The 19,426-nt window shown below is 41.6% G+C and overlaps 1 protein-coding gene and 2 non-coding genes across 5 annotated transcripts in view; all 3 read right to left on the bottom strand.

Moving 5' to 3' along the window:
- The window catches only part of Sesn (Sestrin), a 127,183-nt gene that overhangs the window by 54,522 nt on the left and 53,235 nt on the right, over positions 1–19,426 (bottom strand). The window lies entirely within an intron of this gene.
- TRNAK-UUU (transfer RNA lysine (anticodon UUU)) lies at positions 1,818–1,890 on the bottom strand. Its single transcript has one exon. It is a non-coding gene; the product is annotated as a tRNA-Lys (tRNA).
- Positions 1,964–2,036, bottom strand: TRNAK-UUU (transfer RNA lysine (anticodon UUU)). The gene has a single exon. It is a non-coding gene; the product is annotated as a tRNA-Lys (tRNA).

Here is a 19,426-nt window from a genome sequence, read left to right as displayed (position 1 = left end):
ATTAAACTTGTGCATTAAGTCAGCGAGATATTCTAGTTGATAATGAAAGAAAAATCACGGAGACTCTAGAGACGCGGCATTGATGATTAAAATCTCAGCAGACGATAATCGATCATGATTGTCGACTATCTGCATACGTAAACTCAAGGAGAGAACCAAACGGAGGCAGTCGATTTCGATTCAAAACATTCTGACGAAATGTTTCGATCATTTACGTACTGCCGGGCGATCAAATTTTCCATTAGATAATGGGAGGCGCGTATTGCATAACTTCTCTTATTTTCGTTAGTACGATTTTAGAACTGAATAAACAGTTAAATACGCTATGTACATATATTATATGTAAACTCGTAACGAGTCTTATTATCGATCTTACGTGATTCTATGAATAAACCTGTTATGTAACATAAACAATGATGCTGCGATTTACATAAAAATTTCTTAAGGCTGACAGGTATTTAAGTCAATTATGGATTAAGACATTTTTCTAGATTTCCTTTTGCGGTGAATTTCGATAAAAACTGGCAGTCATAATTAATGCTCGATTTTCATCGTAATTATCAGATGAAAATTGATGGCATTCTCTGAGTTGAAATACGATTTTAATCGGCTTGTTAATCGCTTCCTGCATCATTTCTTATTTTATTATAACGTACGTGATTTTTTGTAAGATTTATTATAATGACACGATCGCATATAGCTAATGGCAGTACCTACAACTTTTATTTGAAGCATTTCTCGAAATTCCACACAAAAAAAATTTTTCATTTTTCCGAGATTTTTCCAAGGGGTACCCTTTCAGATTTCGCGAAATTTTCGTTTTTTGCCAATAACTCCCGAACGGGTGGACGTAAGGGACCATGTATAGGACCATTTTGTAGAGGACGACGAGATCTACAATTTCCATATAAAATTTATTCGCTAGCGTCAATAGTTTACGAGTAATTTGCGAAAAACTGTTTTTTAGTTTTTCGTCAATAACTCGCTAAATATTGACGCTAGCGAGAAACTTTTATATAGAAATTGTAGATCTCGTCGTCTTCTACAAGAAAGGTCCTATGCAATTTTTCCGTATCTCCAACGGCTTAGAAGTTATTGGCGAAAAACGAAATTTTTTACCAAAAGTTCGCTGTTTCGACGGTGGAATGGCCGGATCTTGCCAGAACCCATAAAATGCCGATTAATCATATGTAACTCGTTAAATATCGAAGTTAGTAAAAAAATGCATAGAATCTTTCTTGTACGTATATGATTACTCGTTATACAATTTTCTGACTTCTAACAATAAGTGAATGTTGCGTAAAAATGAAGATCATGATTGAAGGCAGCCGTCTTTCCCTTGCTAGGTTAATGTCAAATATTGTCATGCAAACGTTAGAAAATGATTAATCGCTGGATATTATATCGTAAATATCGAAAGAACTTCTCAGTTCTTCTGGAACAAGCGAAAGTATGGTAAACGATAACTTTTCCCGAAGAATATTCGCATTCCTGTTTCAATTATCGTTTCATATCTGTACTCTCTTTACAGGAGATTATCGGCGTTGAATTATACACTGGCTACCGCAATATTTATAATTTGGATGTCCGACTGGCGAGTCGTGTGTACACGTATTCCGTATTACGGTAGCAAATACGAGAGAGGAACACCAAGAAAATACGCGCTTTATTAGGGTCAGAATATTGCGCAACCGTGTTACTTCGCAGCAATGTTGAATGCAAAAAACGTGTAATTTATAGCGTGAGGAAAAAATAAACGATTGTAACTGTATCCGCGTACAAGGCTGTTGCAATAAATAACTGAGCAAAAAGAAGCTCGCCCAAACAGGGACTCGAACCCTGGACCCTCAGATTAAAAGTCTGATGCTCTACCGACTGAGCTATTCAGGCAATAAAATAACGGGTCATCTTGAGTCTTCACGACTTATATTCCCTATATCGATTCGAATAAGAAAAAAAATATCGCCCAAACAGGGACTCGAACCCTGGACCCTCAGATTAAAAGTCTGATGCTCTACCGACTGAGCTATTCAGGCGCTTATGTACCCGGGCCGCATTGCACCTTAAAATGTTCACTCTTTCTAACATCAAGTATTTAATAATTAATAATAAACACGTGTTAAGAAATGTTCCTCTAATTATTTATGCTGAAAATTCAATAGCTAAGTGTACAGACAGATTATTTAGTAAAAATTCAACACTGTACGAGGATTTTGGCGAAAAGCATGACAAAAATATAAACTCTCAAATTAACAGAAGATCTGGACTTCGTCAGAATACATCCTTAAGGGTTTGGAGTGACGAGGCCTCAATATTTATTGCCGGACGACGACCCTTGATTTACAACAGCTATTGTCCCATCGTTCCTAAGACCGATTCTGTTTCGCTTAAGACGAAATGTAAAGACGAACCCTCAAATAATTTATTCCTTAAGTAGCCCTCTAAGACTTTAACCACGTGTATTTAAAAGCTTCTACTCTCAAAATCTGATTCTTAATTCTATCATCGATAGAACTTCGATAATTCACATACTCGACTCATTTATTTATTCATTTATTAAGACAATATAAAATTACTCTCTATATTTAGTACAGAATATCGAAAGTTCCAACGTCTAAGAAAATGTCTATCTAAACGACATGTTTTAAGCTTAAACTGATGCTGCGTTTTAGTTTGCTAAAAGACAGTGAATGCTAGGAAGCGAGGAGGTGCTGACTAGGACGAAATCATAGGACATTAAACGCACGTTTCGCCGCGTTTTATCGCCGAATCGATAGAGGAACGTAGCTGAGATTATGACAGCTGCGTTCGAAGACGTGTTTTCATAGCAAACAGATAACTGCCCGTAGAAATTCAGTGATCCGCCCCGATAATCCGCTCGTAAGTACTAACAATTTCTTAAGTAGAACAACAACAACGAGCTACCGGTTTATTTTGCACGAAGCAACCAAATTCTACGTAATCTAAGTAATTAAAATTATCAGTCTATTATGTAAAGAGTTATGTGGACGCACGTGCGCTTGCTGTACAAGGTAGGATGTATTCGTTGTAATTTATGCGTGAAAATATGCAATTTTCTTCTAATCATTAACGCGTTAAGATAAACGAGCCATTTTTCGGCGAATGTTGACAACAGAAATTGGAACTGCAAATGAAATCCGCGATTAGTGAAATTATTTTTAGACGGTGACCTAACGTTCACGTGTGGCACTGGAAAAAATGTGGAAAATCGAATCCGGGAAAAACGCGGGGTGCGCACGTATTAAGCAGAGTGGAACCTTGACACGAGAATCGGCCGGTGATGTTCCAGTCCGCTAATTATCATCGGTTAATTAATTATCTGCTGCTTAACTTCGACCCGGTGACATCGTTCCCTGACGTCACTTCATTTTTTACGACGTCGCGTCGTTTGGTTGTATCGCGTGGCCCAGGGCTTACTGTCCGATGGTTATCGTAAGGGAAAATTTGCCGTATTCACTTATACAAATATCTCCAGTCAATTAATCGCGTCCTTGTTGCCGGTATTTACGTGGTTGGAAAAGAATTCAAGCAAATAATTTACGAGATAGCTAAACTCGTTGATGACACCGCAAACAGTACTACGGTAATAAAACCGAGTACACGTGTCCACGTACGTGTGTATGTATATCCGACGATAGCTCGTGCCGAGACTAATCAACAGCGGAACCCTCTGGAGAACGCGAAACTTTCGTTCCGAAATTGGCTGTCGGGGAATAAAAAAAAAAAAAAAGGAAGGAACACGGCCACGCCGGGGTGGAAATAGAGCACCGGCCAGTTCTTGTTCTCATTTCAACTTTGCTTCCTATAATTGACTTCTTTCCGCGATGGCCCGGTGCTCAATTTTCTCTTCGCGAACGAAAGGGTTCAGACCGACCGACCAAGGAAATATTTGACTGCGATTTTCTTATGTAACTCGAATGCAATTGAATGAAAATCGAATCTGTTGTGGATGGAGCGTTAGGGAACGCCGGTGCACGATTCAGGGTCGTCGTCCAGTAGCTAGGATGCTTCCCGAAGCGAACAGCCGCCTCTTGGCATCGGGCCACTGACTTCCCGATGTGTCAAGTTCTCAATATTAGAAGTTACGCGCGATCCACGTGTCACCTTTGTTCCCGGCGACGACGTTTCGTTTCTGGGAATCTGCTTTCTCTCCCGTGAACCGCGTGACGATTAAAATAGAACTGCACACAGTTCGCACAGGTCGATGATAAGTTTATCGAAACACGTCATGTAAAGCAGTAACGTAGAATATGGTACCGACGTAATCAAGCTCGATCAGCAAATTGACCAACGATCCCATGTTTACGTATGCCTATTATATGTTTATAAAAAGTTCCCATATAAAGAATTCAATCTTGTTTTTCGATCTGAACGCAAAGGCATTGTTCGATCTGTCCCTGGAAACGACACGACCGGCTATAATGGCAACGGAACCGCGTGTGTAATTCCTGTTTCACTTGATTAGCATAAAAGAGCGACTGTCGAATAATCTGGTCACGACGCTGGCAACGCAGATTACGTAGTGACGCGTACAGCGACGTTACATCGACTGGCCGGGATTATATCTCGCCCGTATTACGTCGACTCTGCATAACATCATCTGGCAAGATTCAACGCGAGTCGAAATCGGACGATTTCCGGAATCCTCCGGCAAACGCTTGGCTAATTTATGCGACTGTTTACGCGCGGCGACGCACACGTCGCGTCCACCCCATGAATCATTTATCAGTTAATCGCGAAAACAGAATCGATTCGCGGAAACCGATGCTACCGGGGGATATACGTGAACGCGGACACGTAGCCAGCAAATGACATGACGGTAGCAGTGACATCAACGTCAAGCCTCTTTATTGAATTCACGTTGCCCGTCGACGGCTTGGATCAAAGTCTCTGATTGGCTCGTATCAAGTGTGAAAGTATTTTCCTCTCGAGCGAACAGAAATTATCTAATGAAACTGGAACGATCGTGGAACATCGATTTGATACGCTCGCGATTATCGAGTTCATAACAGACATGACTCTTGTCCATTTTAGTCCGGGCGCTCGTAACACAAAAAATGGAACAATTTTTTGCAGTCTACCATTGATAGGGGAAATATTTACAGCCACAAGCTGTAGATAGATGTACTTAAAAATCTTCGTTACGTGTTAATGCATACTTAAACATTAACTTTAGTTAGTAAAAAGAACGTAGTTTCTTGAAACAACTTTCAAACAGTCTGCCTTGTGAAATTTCGTCAACTTTACGCTAACATTAGCCTAAATTGAGCTTGGCAGATTGTAAAAAATTGTTCTTAGACGATTTTTCTTATACGATTTAATTACTAACTAACATAAGTACGCTTTATTCTTGTACTGGAGAAAACCATCTGCCAATAAGCTTTTTATGGATCGCGCAATCTTGTTTTGTGTTCAAATAAATGGCAGACTGTTTGAAAGTTGTTTCAAGAAACTACGTTCTTTTTGCTAACTAAAGTTAATGTTTAAGTACGCATTAACACGTAACGAAGATTTTTAAGTACATCTATCTACAGCTTGTGGCTGTAAATATTTCCCCTATCAATGACAGCCTGTAATAAATTGTTCCATTTTTTGTGTTACGAGCGCCCGGTCTATTTCGTATTCTTTGAAACAAGGAAATAAAGTTATGCGATAACAGGATTCATTTTTCGGTCAATAAATTTCAATAGTTTCGTCAGTTAGTATTATTCAACTTCATTTTGTGAAGTTGCAGTAGCCAGTGGGCGATACTGATTATTATTAATGACGACATTCTCGTGATCAACGTGAATTCTTTAAATTGGATTGACGCACATTGTATCGATATGTGATTAGAGACCAGAGTACGTATGAAGTTAACGCGTATGGTAAAGAATTCGGTGATTAACCCAGAAAGCCCAATGATCGTGCATCGACCCGCACGTGGAAGCGCAGAGTTGCATCGAGAGATTGGGAAAGTACCGGGAGGGAGAAGGGAAATGAGCCTGTTTCTAAGAATCTCAGCGAGCATCCCTTGGAACGTAGCCAGCATCGGAGTATCGCAAATATAGGCGGTTAATGCTGATCTCACACCGAAACTTTTCCTTCCACTTGCAATAATTCTTTGATCGTTTCTAACGCGATTAAAGTGTGACTCATTGATCTCCAGTTCAAGATCGATCTTTTGTTTCAATGTCAGCGACATCGAGAGACAATGAGATAAAAGAATATTTAAAGAAATGATAGAAATTGTCCCATAAGTCGAGATAACGATTAGTAATTAGTTTCTAACGATGCTGTTTATTAAGAGATAATTTGAGTTTGTTGAATTCTAATATAAATACAGTCTGGCTCTCAGGCTAATGGCTTTCTTCGTCATGTGTCTTCTGGTTAAACAGAAACCATAGATCACTAGAGAACAGACATTTCATATATACATACGTATACTAGATAAAGTCTGACACTCTTAATTTCGAGACTGAGTTCCCACGAAATTAAGTAAATATTTTTTACACCATTATCAGACAAAGTCAATATCCAAAGTTTTTCTATCTATCACGCCGATCAGAACCGACACATAAAAGTAAATTCAGTACTTTCCCCGGCCGAAAATTCGCAGCAATGTAAATAAGCTCGTAATCTTATCAGAATCAACGGACGAGAGAAAAGGCAGAGAACACCTGACGCATCATTCGATTCCGGAATCATCATAACACAGCCTGACGTAACGTTATTTTCGCAAGAACAAACGAATTCGTAAAGAACGATTTCGCTTGATCCCGTGCGTTTCTAACCCGACGAAAGAAGATTTAAGGGTGGCGAATCGGGGCGTTCGAGGGTCGGACAGACAAAGGGGATGAAATGGGGAGAAGAACCCGGCGAACAGGTGGAAAATCGGCGGAGTAAGAGGGTCCGTGGAGATCCGACGTGCGGAATAAGACGACGGGGTGCCAGGTGTTTCGGAAAAGTTATTTTCGATCACAGTTTCGGTGAGAATCCGCGGGAAGAGGGGCGAAGGGCTCGGGTCCGCGGAGTCGTGTATTTTTAGGTGGTGCACGGCATGCGGCACACCACCGCAACGTTTCGACACGACCCGAAATAAAGTGTTTATCGAACCGACCCGCGGCCTGGCCGGATCGCGCGGCCTTTTCGTCTCTGGCCAGCGAAAGTAGATCGGTTTACGGGATGCGTACGGTGCCTGCGCGCGGACAATACGTAATTAACGGCCCGTGTTTCCTTCCGTTCCATCCTCCATAATAATGTCCGCCCGTACCTAGAAATCGCTCAATTATTCAACATCTTATTATTCATCAATGAAGGCTCGCTCGATAATTGTCTTTTTTTTTCTACCGGGTATAATTAACTATCGATTACGAGAGTGCAAAGTATGCGACCGTCTAAGATTAGCTTTATCGCTTATGCGATTATACCGTCTTTTATACTGCACGTGGACACCACGACAATTTTCATGCTAAACGAAAAAAATTGCCGGCCAGTCGATACGCACGATTCTAATGATTCTCAATCCGTCGAGTTCAATCGGGTCACATATGTATAAATTTTATCTTAATTACATGCCGAGTCAAAAGTTGTTCGTTGTTCTTTGACAGTCTCTGTCGAACGATAAAGAGCAGAATTTAGCCGAAGCAAGTGACGATTCCCTGTAAAATTTCGTGCGATAAACGATTTTTTGCGTTACGCTCGCGCGTCGACGGAATTTTCGAGCGACGGGTGGGCGCACCGCTGCACGGGGCCGGCACGTGATAACGCCGGTGCCCAAGGAGGAACGCACGTGCGGCACGCAAAGACGAACAGCGAAATTGCCGGCTCCAAAGTGGTCGCGACGCACGCGGCACGCATGCCGGCCGTTATAAACGCGTCCGGGTACAGCTATTTTGCGACTTGACCCAATTCCGACGCGGGAGACTGTTTGCCGGCGGCAGATTTCGAATGCGCGAACGAAGGCTAATCAAGTGGCGCTTACCCTCATAGAAGATCCGAACTCTCCCCGTCTTCCGTCAACATTTCCATTCGTCCAATTATCGTTTCAATAAAATATTTTAGTCTACCTCGAAACGCATTTTAAAAAAAATGGCCTCCTTCATTTGCGATGATAAGTAAAATGTTTTTCACCAAAAGATCAATGCTTTGCTAAAGTTTTTTCTCTGAGCTTTGAACATCATTGATATAATTATTAGCAATTAAAATATACACTTATAAGAATATTAATTGATATAATTATTAACATCATTGATATAATTATTAGCAATTAAAATATACACTTATAAGAATATTAATTGATATAATTATTAACATCATTGATATAATTATTAGCAATTAAAATATACACTTATAAGAATATTAATTGATATAATTATTAACATCATTGATATAATTATTAGCAATTAAAATATACACTTATAAGAATATTAATTGATATAATTATTAACATCATTGATATAATTATTAGCAATTAAAATATACACTTATAAGAATATTAATTGATATAATTATTAACATCATTGATATAATTATTAGCAATTAAAATATACATTTATAAGAATATTAATAATGTTACAAAGTTGCTCTTGCAAGGTTTAATTTTTTAATACTGTTTACACAGAATAAAGGATATTTTTTCTATCATTGCAAATGAAGAAGATATTTATGTAGTTTATCGTGTTTGTCATAATTTGAAATATTGGGTATTTTCTACGTGATTAATTTACTGAATTATTTGAATTATTTTCTTGGATCATTTATGACTGAGAAAATACGAGAAAAATAATTCTACTGAACACGCGCCTCTGGTCATGTTTTATAACTGAATGAGAATTTCAGATATGCAATAAAACGCAGGTAGGAAATATACGTCATTTTATTTGAGTAGGTGTAACGCACGGTGTACATAACTAGTGTCCCTCTTGTTTCGCGATTCGCGTTGGATAGGCTCCATTGTCGGTCTATACGTATTCAGCCTGTCTGCGAAACCGTGCTATCTGAAATGTTGCACGGCAGCTTTCCAAAGCGCTCGGAAAACATCGCATCGCGTGACACGCGACGCGCAATAATAGAGTTACGTCGATTGATTAGTTTTCGAGCTGCCGCATCGCGCGTACGCCTCTCAAAAACTGCCCGTCCTCTGTCATATTTTATATTCCCATTGATTCGAAATTGCATTTAATGCACACACCTTTCGCGTTCCCCAAACGCGACGGGTGCAATATAAAACGTAAAAGTATTTACAGTCCTCTGTGAAAAATGGCCGGAAATAGCCGCCGCGGTCTACTATATTACGTCCACAGCGCCGTGCATTCTCTGTGAAAACCGATCGACTGGATTTTACATTGTTTGAAGCGTCGGGCGGGCAAAATTCGATCAGGTATCGCGCATGTGAATCATCGGACAGCGTTATAATCGTTTCACGCTTTTCCAATCGCTGTTATAAAAAAAAAAAAAGAAAAAAAATGATTGAGAGGAGGAACGTGAGTCACCGGCCACTCTTTCTCGCGCAACGCCGGGTTTAGCGAGAATGATTGAGGTGAAAGTGTGATTAACGCGATGAGCAATTGTTAGCTCGATGCAATTGTTAATTAACCGCGCCGCCACGGTCCGAATGCTCGCCGTTTGAAAATAATCCCGTGAGTCATGTTTAATTGGGAAAAACCTGTTGACGAACACCTTGCGCTTTCATAATCTGAATAAACCTGATCGACTAAAATACGAATCGAAAGACAGAGATGCCGAATTAACTAATTAAGGATTAATTGACTGTAAGTGACACGAGTCAATTAATGCGACTACGCCGCGCCGCGGGCCTGTAGGTTTACTCCAATTTTGTTGGCACCGGCTGTTGGCCACGGTTGATAGAATAGCCCGAAATTAGCACTGTTTTAGCCGTAATTATTCGGTCTCGTCGATGCAACAAGCGTATAGTTAAAATTGACGTCAAGAAAACCCGTTCGTAAACAGGATCCGTTTAAGCACTCCAGAATCGGCACCGCTCGAGCCAAGATCTCGATCTTAATCTACATACTCGCGGATCAAAATGCGGTTCGGGTCGAAAAAGTGTCCAGGGAGTGGCCAAACTCGGCGCGGCTCGTTAGGCAATTATAATTTACCGTCATCCTAAAGAATCTAATGATCCCCGCGAGATTGTTTCGCAACCGCTCCGGCATAAACAAGCCAAAGATATCGTCGGACGTTAGCTCATACGCGAAGGTAAAGATAGAATCGCCTCCTTTTCGTTTGCACGCGACCCGTGTACGTGTAATAAGCGATATTATTTTTGGAACACCGGGTAGATCGCGCGAGGAACCGGACGTCACACGATGCACCCGTGCGATAATCGCCGACTGTTTCGCGTAAAACCACGCCGATGAATTTGGCACCGGCGATCGGCTGTCAATCAAAAACCGGCCACCTTAACTGCTTATTGGAATCGTTCCAATAACGTCGAACCGGCCTGTGAATCGTCATCGATGAAATAATATTCGCTTCACGGCTGATTGTAACAAATTCTTCCGTCCACTTTAGAGGAATTATTTTATGCTGAACGGCGTAGAAATAATTGGAGTTAAATTGAGAGATAAATCCCTCGTTGAAATTTCGTTTCATTAAGTTTTTATGAAATTGTGAAACGAATTAATTCAAATGGGTTTAAATTTCATTGCCCATTTCATTTTAATCAATTGTTATTACCGATTCGTAATTTCATGAAACGAATAAAAATCGAGATGTTTGTTTTCCCATGGAAAAACATTTATAAAATTATTTTTCAATTCATTTTATGAAGCGGCTATCGACATCCTCTTTAGAAAAAAATTGTTATTGAAATCGTGCATGTGAATAATATTTGAACAGCGTATTTAATTGCGATTACTCTGCGATCGTCATACAAGCCAGGAACGAGTCGAGCAAACGAAGAGAGCCGGGCTCAATCGTTTTGTATCTAAATGCGAATGCAAATACATACCCGCGTGTACATATTTTCCCTTTTCCGTTTAGTTTCTGATGATCGGACGAGTTTGCGTGCGTCGACGATAAACGTGAGGAACGACCACGGGGTCTCCTCGCGATTTACATGCGACGGTCGAAAAAACAATAAACAGCGACAGTGTCCCGATGAACAGAATCGGGACCGTTTTAATGGCTCGGCCGTATAAAGCGAACAATCGTTCATTGTATCGATCGGATCGTTTAAAATGACGCATCATTCATCCGGGCGAGAACAACGCGCTTATCTGTCCCTTTTGATCTGACGCCGGTGACGTTCGACAAATGCACGCGTACCGTTACTAAATCATCGTTACGGGGATACAAATTGTATGCAATTTTCCTCGTCCGTTCGCGCATTAATCACCGGCGAAAAGGGAAACGAAACGAGGACAGACGACAAAATAAAAAAAAAAAAAGGAAAGAAAAGAACGGTGGATCGTCACGGCGATAGAAATAATTACTATTCATAAGAGCGATCTGATAAATAGAAATTGGATCGGAACGTGGTTCCACGGTCGCTCGTCACGCTACTAGCGAAAAGCCGGTGCATCGCGCGAGGGACATTATGCAATCGAGAGAATCTCTGGCGTCTCCGATCGACGCAACAAATGTGCGTCTCGTTGGCGAAGAGGACACGACACGCTTCCGCGAAAAACGCCGACGATTCCTACGACCGATCCCCGTTTTCCATGGGAACGTATTTTATCGCCGGCAGACTCGAGCCGTCGCGAAACCGGTCACACGTGTTTCGTAGCCGACATGTGCTCCGACCTGCCGATTGACACTCGAGCTTCTAACCAGATTGTTATTCAGCTCGGCGTTAAATCTGTCGGGGCCCGTTTCATTTTCACCACGAGTTTTTTTTCTTCGAATAAAGAAAAAGTCTATAGGCAATGAAGCAGAAGATTATCGCGTTATCATTGTCTAAACACTCTTATGACGTGGAAGGGATTAACTTTTTTTTTAGGAAAGGCAGCATATGGATCGGAGTGGCCTCGTTGTAAATTGAGAATAATATCTCGGTTTCAATCAAAACCAAGGAGTGGAGGTACACAGAGATAACGCTAGCGAAAACGCGGCGGGAACCTAGTATGTCCCGATAGAGAAATCGCGGCTAGAGATGTTATTACATAAAAGATAACGGCACGGACAACCAACTTTGCTCGGAGCGAGAGAGGGATTATCTTTTTACGTAACCCGTACCGAAGATATTTAAAGCACTTTGTACCGAGGCTGTAATGGTCACGATTCGCACTTTACGAGCCGCGAGGGATGATCCTGATGAACGAGAAAGGGCAGCACCCTCTCGCTAAATAAATAAAGCGCGACGCTTCCTCGTTGATCGGCACACACCTGGCTTAAGCGAAAATCTACCAGTGAACGCGATAATAGAGACGACGATCATTGATCATTTATACCGGTCCGCCTGTTAAATTTTAAACGTGGAACGCCGAAAACCAGAAACAAGTTTGATTATTTGATTTTGTATGAAGAGGCAAGACTCTCAATAGACAAACATTTAATCGTGTTATACGACTTCTACGTCATTTGATTAATTTCATAATTATACACGATTCTAATTTTATCGCAAACCGAAGAATTATACTGGACAGTAAATAAAGAGATCAGTTTTCTACTCGTTCGACCAGATATAACTATATGATTGATGTAAAATTAGCTACAAGGAAATCGATCGTGTTCTCTAAATCGTGGGTTACCTCGATTCACGCGTGTTCGCTGACCGGAGTAAAGAAACCCGGTTCGGGCAATTTCACTTTCGAGTCAAATCGAATAACACGACTTACGTAACAGTTTACGAGGCAGGCCAATTAAATCTGTTTGTAATACTGCTCGTATCCTGATACGCGTTATCACTGAGACGTTTAAGATGCGTTGGAATAAAAACAGGAACGCGTACACGTACGATTCAGTCTTCTCTTTGGTACTGAGAAGCTGAGGTCAGTTCTAGAGGTAAGAAGATTTCAAAACTTTTTACAGCGATGGAGCAAAGAGCAGAATGACACGGAATTACATTGTGATCAATAGAGTACTAGTTTCATTACTTATCGGTTTTCACTTTAGAACAAAAGATAAGGTTGGACTCTCGCGTAGTCATAACAATTGTCCTGGACTCAAAAGCCTCTAAATTGATCTCAGAATAAAATTCTTTAATAGACTTTATTGCTATTTCTATAGACGATTGAATAAAGCCAGGCTTGCTCCAATTCTCTAGATTCGTTTCAGAATAAAATCTTTAATAAAAACGACCGCTAGTTTCATGGATGGTTGATTGGAGACAGAATTACTGCTCGATATACTCTCGAAATAATTTCCTTAATAAAATCGGCTTTCATTTTCGCGAGATTAACGATATACACATACGGACAGATTTCGAAACGATTAAGAAACCAGGAAGTTTATCAAGCCAGATCGCATATTCCGAACGAACTGTAAGCGTTTGGTGAACGCTGGACTATCAATAAAAATCATTTGTCTCCTTGAGGTCTACGCGTACATGCATGTATGTATTTCTTATGCGCGTCCAGCATGCGAACGCCTGTTCCCCGGTCCGTATAACTAAGTAAGTACTTTTGATACGTGACATCATCCATCGGGAGCAACGTCGGCCGGGGGCACCTCAAGGCCTGCGCTATGAAAATTCATCGGGCGGCCATAAAACCCTGTTAATTCAGCGGCCGGAGGAAGAGTGCGATCGCGGAGTGCAAATCCGTCGTTAAACGAAGATCCACGTGCAGTCGTGGGCGCGCGTTGTACACACACGAGCGATAACAGAGGATCGTGTGATGTTTGAACGATCAATTGAGAGATTCGTAACGAAAATAATCCGTGGTAAAATTAGCTGAAAATTCATCATCGACTCTCAATGGGACTAACGTTATAATATCGATATTCTAATTATAAATACGGAATTATGAAACTGGTCTTGATTTATTCGAACGCGAGGACGAGTTTATCTTCGAAAGACCGAAGAGAGAATAACTGGCCCGATTTGAATCGATCCGATTTTACGGGACCGTTCCAGACGCAACGCGGTGCAGCATGGCGAAACGAAGATAATTGCTCGGTGAATATGGCGTAATCGTCGGAAAGGGAAACGACGGGAACGGGCTACGATAAAAGAGCGTGCATAAAACTCGCGGTAACCGGTCGGGCGATAATGTTGCAGCGCAACGTTGCAGCGTGATAAAACAATGCCGAGAGGGCCGGGACCGATAAAGCGCGCTGCGAAGAGGACGCGAGCAAGACGCGGGCAGCACGCGTTTTCCACGAGCCGGATTCGTCTGCTGCGAGATAAACATGGAACGATGAACGCTGCCGATGCAGTTTTTGAGCTAAATAGATAGCGACGCCGTCACGGGGTATAAATAACGTAATCGAGCACGAGAAAGAGGTCTCCAGATACCCGGAGTGCACCGCGTGGTTAGATAACGACGCATCGGTTAGATCACCGAACGAACATTTTTCTTAATTAAACCTGACACCCGTATTTCGGTGAAACCAGAAAGATTACGTCGGATTTTCGCGCTAGTCTGCGGAACGAGTCGGCGGGCCCTTCTGAAGCCCCCGTGCTTTTACATGGGTTTCCCTATACTTTCAATTTTCTCCTACGGTACTGTAGGCTCCGCCGGGGCATCTCTCGAGTTAAAAATTTCACCCCCTTCCACGTAGTATTCTCACTACGGCTACGGTAATGGGAACAGGCCTTAAACTGGCCGAAATTCGACGAACGCACGTGGTCGACAGCAAATCGTAACTTACTAAAGTTTCGTGTCACGTTTTTCAGTAACTCAAAAAGCAAACTATCACTTAAAACATATTGGCTAGCAATTAATTTCAAAAATGTAATTCTAATTTTATCCTCCACAACGGTGATCGTTTTGAATCTGATTCTTTGAGGCTAGAAGTGCGTTTAAACCGAGACAATCAAGACAGAGCAGCGAAGAGGAAACAGTGAATAGCTCCTATCATTTATTTACAACGAATTCTTATCCAAGAATGCGACTGTTGTCCGCGACTTACGATTGTTTACAAACCATGGAATTCCTGAACGCGAGGGTGATCAGACGCGCGCGGCCATCGGGATGAGTTAGAATTCGCATTTGGCCGGACGCCCGGCTATTTTATTGCCGACGCGATTCACGCAATATATCAATCGACGTTACGCATATTCTGTCTCGTTTCATTGGACGTCGCGACTCCGCGGAACGCGGGATCGCGTGGGTGGAACAAAGTCTCCGACGCGCAGGCAAGGACTCCGTAACAGAAGATTACGAGTCGTGTAAACACGTTATATTCTGTTCCTGGTCATACGATTATCATGCAATAAACTGTTTTTTTTCTAATTCTATTCTGTAAAACAGATACTCCAATTTATATACAACTGTCTGCTCTTAACCCTTTTAGTACCGAACGACGATATATCGTCGTTGAAATTTTCAACAAATAATGAAACACAATTCGTAACGTTTTATTCTCCCTTTATTTCCGAATATGCTGCTTTTTATACTTTGTAAATATCACTTCTACTTTCGTTTTTACGAGCATTTTCGCAAACCTCTGCAAATTCGCCGATTCGGCCCGCTATTCTTCGCTTATTGTTAGGTACGTTCTTTTCGCCGGTACTAAACGGGTTAAATCACTTATTTGAATGAAATGTTTTGTAGATTAACAGCTTTTGAGAATATTAGATATTGAGAAACGTGGGAGGTCACGTGGTGACAAAGACAGCAACGACACGTGTCTACGAGGTGTCTGGAAAAGATCACTGCTTTCACAGAATAAAACACAGAGGAAAAGAAAAGTAGTGCTTAAAATAAACGAAAGTTCTACGAGGAATAAAGAAGAAGGAAATCTATAGAAAGGATAAGGGCTGAGCAAAGGTTGGGGTAGAAAGGTCGAAGCTAATAAGGACCACCACGCAAGACAGAGTACAGATAATCAGAGGAACTGCAAGAGATCCAAGAAGGTCGTAAAGAACTAGACATGGACAAAATAAATAAACTGGCATAAAAGACCAACAGGGAACAGTGGAAAGAACAGTTTAAGAGACTTCTATTTAAAGAGGACTAAGAACAGAGGATAACTTACGGAAACTAGACAATTAGAGAAGAAAGCATTGAAGAGACAGTATCGCAATAGAGGAAATCAAGAGACAAATAAAAAAGTAAAGAAGGAAAAATCAGCAGGAAAAGATGTACTGTTGAAAGAAATCTTAAGAGAAAAGAAAAGAGGAAAGTGGCTACGAGATATGCTAATTAAGAGATGATACAACAAAAAGAGAAAGCTGACACGTAAATGCATGACAATTCTACATATGTATATCAGAATATTATCATATAAATGTTTGTCATCGACTGTACCAAGGCAATAAACCTATAAACAATTATTATTATTGTTATTAGGAAATGTTTTTGAGATTATAAGACAATTGTAAATGCTGTCAAGCACGATTAAAGATTGCATTCAGAAAATTCTAAATATTCCGAAATATATTTGAATCAGAAGATAAAATTGTATTCTATATTTAATATTTTCGTATTGAATACGATTTTAGTCTGGCTAGTTTTACTCGAAAATTAGATCAACGTCCGGAAGTTCGACGAGAGGAACCGTCTCGACGGACGTTTGTCCACATATGATTCGTGGATCGAGTATCCCGGCCTGAAAAAGACGGCGAGCGAGCCTCTGACACTAATCGCCGTAGTACATATAGGCGACACAACAACATAGTGAGTACAACATAATTTTGCGGCGTCCGCGGTGGTGGGGAACGACGCAATATCTTGACACGTGTAGCGTTTGTTCGCCGGATGCGAACAACATCATCCCGAACACGTCTCTGTCATACGTGCACCGCGTGTTACGCGCACGCCGCTGCCGCCGCGCAATCCCCCGCGTGCTTGGCATAATTCGTTTGTTGACAGATTTCAATTTCGGCACGTTCGTTTACCGCCAGGTTTGTTAACAAGATACGTAAAGATACAAGAAATTATTTGGCGCCAGTCTAGGAATAAACAATCCCGTACAGTCGTACGCGTCTATGCTTAGAACACGAGGCGCGCCTAGAAAACAGCGAATTCCGGTTCTTTGCCACGATCGCAATTTCACGCGACGGTGAATAAACGATCTGTATCTTCGACGGGAAAAAAAATAGATGCTAATGAACGCAGAAGAAACGAATAGCATACACGTCATGGCGTATAATTAATCAACAATAATTATTACATAAATGCTCGTGACCCACATGTAAGTGTTTCGCATGTGTTACGGACAGGAAATAGCGCATCGTTGATAATAAGAACGAGACGATTATGGTTATCGACATCGCCTATCGTACTCACGCGCGTGCGTACGCTAGTTACGCGAAAAAAAATATGAAACAGCCGAGAGTAAGGAGAGAGGGCGATTCGATTAATAGCGATGAAACACATGTAATACACTCTCCAGTGACCCAGTTTCTCTTTTTTGTTTTTATTAGATACGCCCAGTTAGAGACTTAGAAGCAGCACCGATAGGCTAGCGCTAAGATAATTTGCGACTGTGTACTCCGAATCGTTCCACGATACGGTTTACCGCATTCCATAGAGAACTGCGTTCAAATTATTATTAGAACTGTATCGAGTCAGGTGTGATAACTAAATCTGTGAATTTCATTTCATTTTATCACCTAAGCACGATGCTTTTTCCATTTCTTTGCTTTAAATCCCTGTTTAATTTTTTTTGACGAGCGACAAAAATTCCGAGAACCTCTGAGCCGGCTATTATTTTTCGTGGACCAAACGTGACGGGATGCATGGAAGCAAACGATATACGTGACGATTCTTTGATTCCCTGCCGATTGTCGATTAGTAAAACTCCGATCAAAGTTTCCAAATATTGACGTACGTCCGTGTCCGCGCATTCCCCGTCGCCGGTGATAACAGGGCGTTTGACCCCGGTGTATCGCCGCTGGACTATAATCCATTGGGTGACGTATACGGCCATAACTCTGGAGAACGCGCATTGTGCGCGGAGAAGGTTTACGCGCGCACGTAACATCGGAGCGCAGCCAAGCGGGGATGCGAGACGGATAAACAAATGCCTCGATGGTTGATAACGAATAGGGGGCACACAGTCGAACTGTGTGACGATGACTGGCACGGGTAATTGCTGATATCCGACCATATTTCACTGCGGGTCTCCGCGAACGAGGATCGATGCAATTATGCGTCTGATGTCGTCACGTTGAACCAGACGATTATCGATCGTTACGAATTCGCAGCAAATCACACTTTTTCACACATCACACAAGAGATTTTCGATCATATCAAAGAATGGCAAGCTTAACCCTTTTACTACCGAACGACGATATATCGTCGTTCAAATTTTCAATAAATAATCAAACACAATTCGTAACATTTTATTCTCCCTTTATTTCCGAATATGCTGCTTTTTATATTTTGTAAATATCACTTCTACTTTCGTTTTTACGAGCATTTTCGCAAACCTCTGCAAATTCGCCGATTCGGCCCGGTATTCTTCGCTTATTGTTAGGTACGTTCTTTTCGCCGGTACTAAAAGGGTTAAAACGAGGATTGTTTGATTCGTGAAACCTGTACGCGTGCTCGCTGTTCTGTTACAAGCGAATGTTCTAGTCTGTGTCCACCTTTGCAGTGTTCTCTTATCTTCGTTTTCTGATTCTTGTTTGATCTTGTTTGTTCGCCCTGCATGACGCCACTGAAAAGTATCGTTCACTAGCCCAGGTATATCGATTCGTATGTAAATATTGAACGCGAGGGAGACAGATCGCTTGGAGGAAGTGAGGGGGAAAAAAGAAAGAGAGAGGAAGCGGTACACATAAGCACGGAATAAGGAAAGGCGCGAGGGGTCGGAGGGCAAGAATGGATCGTCCTCGTTATGCTCGGAGGAACTCGGCTTTCGGATAGTCTTTCGAATGCAGATGGATTTAATGGAGTGGCAGTCCGATCCGGCTCCAGACCGGACCCTGAGGACCCTTAGGATCAATTAAAGGAAATCTCTTTGGTATCGCGAATCGTTTCTATCGATTACAGTGTTTAAGCATCGGCGGAATCGTTAACTACGCTGGGAAACACTTCGTTCATAGTATCACTGTAACTCTATTCCCTCCGCACTTACTGTCTCCGTCCCGAGCTGTTTGTTTCTCTCGGGGCGGACGTTGTCTCGGTCCTTCCGAGGGCGAAGAGGAACAGTCATTTTTAACTGTCGTCTGCGGTACGTACTACAGACCTACCAACTGTGAAATCGAGACTAATCATCCTCGCTTCCGACAGATTCAATTTGCAATGATGATGTCTCTTATAAACGATTACTTATTTCGCGTGACTGCGAGTCGGGAATGAAGAACTTACATAAGTCTTTAGCACGTTGTGACTTATTGGCTTTATCC

Source organism: Ceratina calcarata, unplaced genomic scaffold (assembly GCF_001652005.2).
Source record: "Ceratina calcarata isolate Rehan_Ccalc_2016 unplaced genomic scaffold, ASM165200v1 scaffold379.2, whole genome shotgun sequence".
In the NCBI taxonomy this organism is placed as follows: domain Eukaryota; kingdom Metazoa; phylum Arthropoda; class Insecta; order Hymenoptera; family Apidae; genus Ceratina; species Ceratina calcarata.
This window is presented reverse-complemented; position numbering and strand designations above follow the sequence as displayed.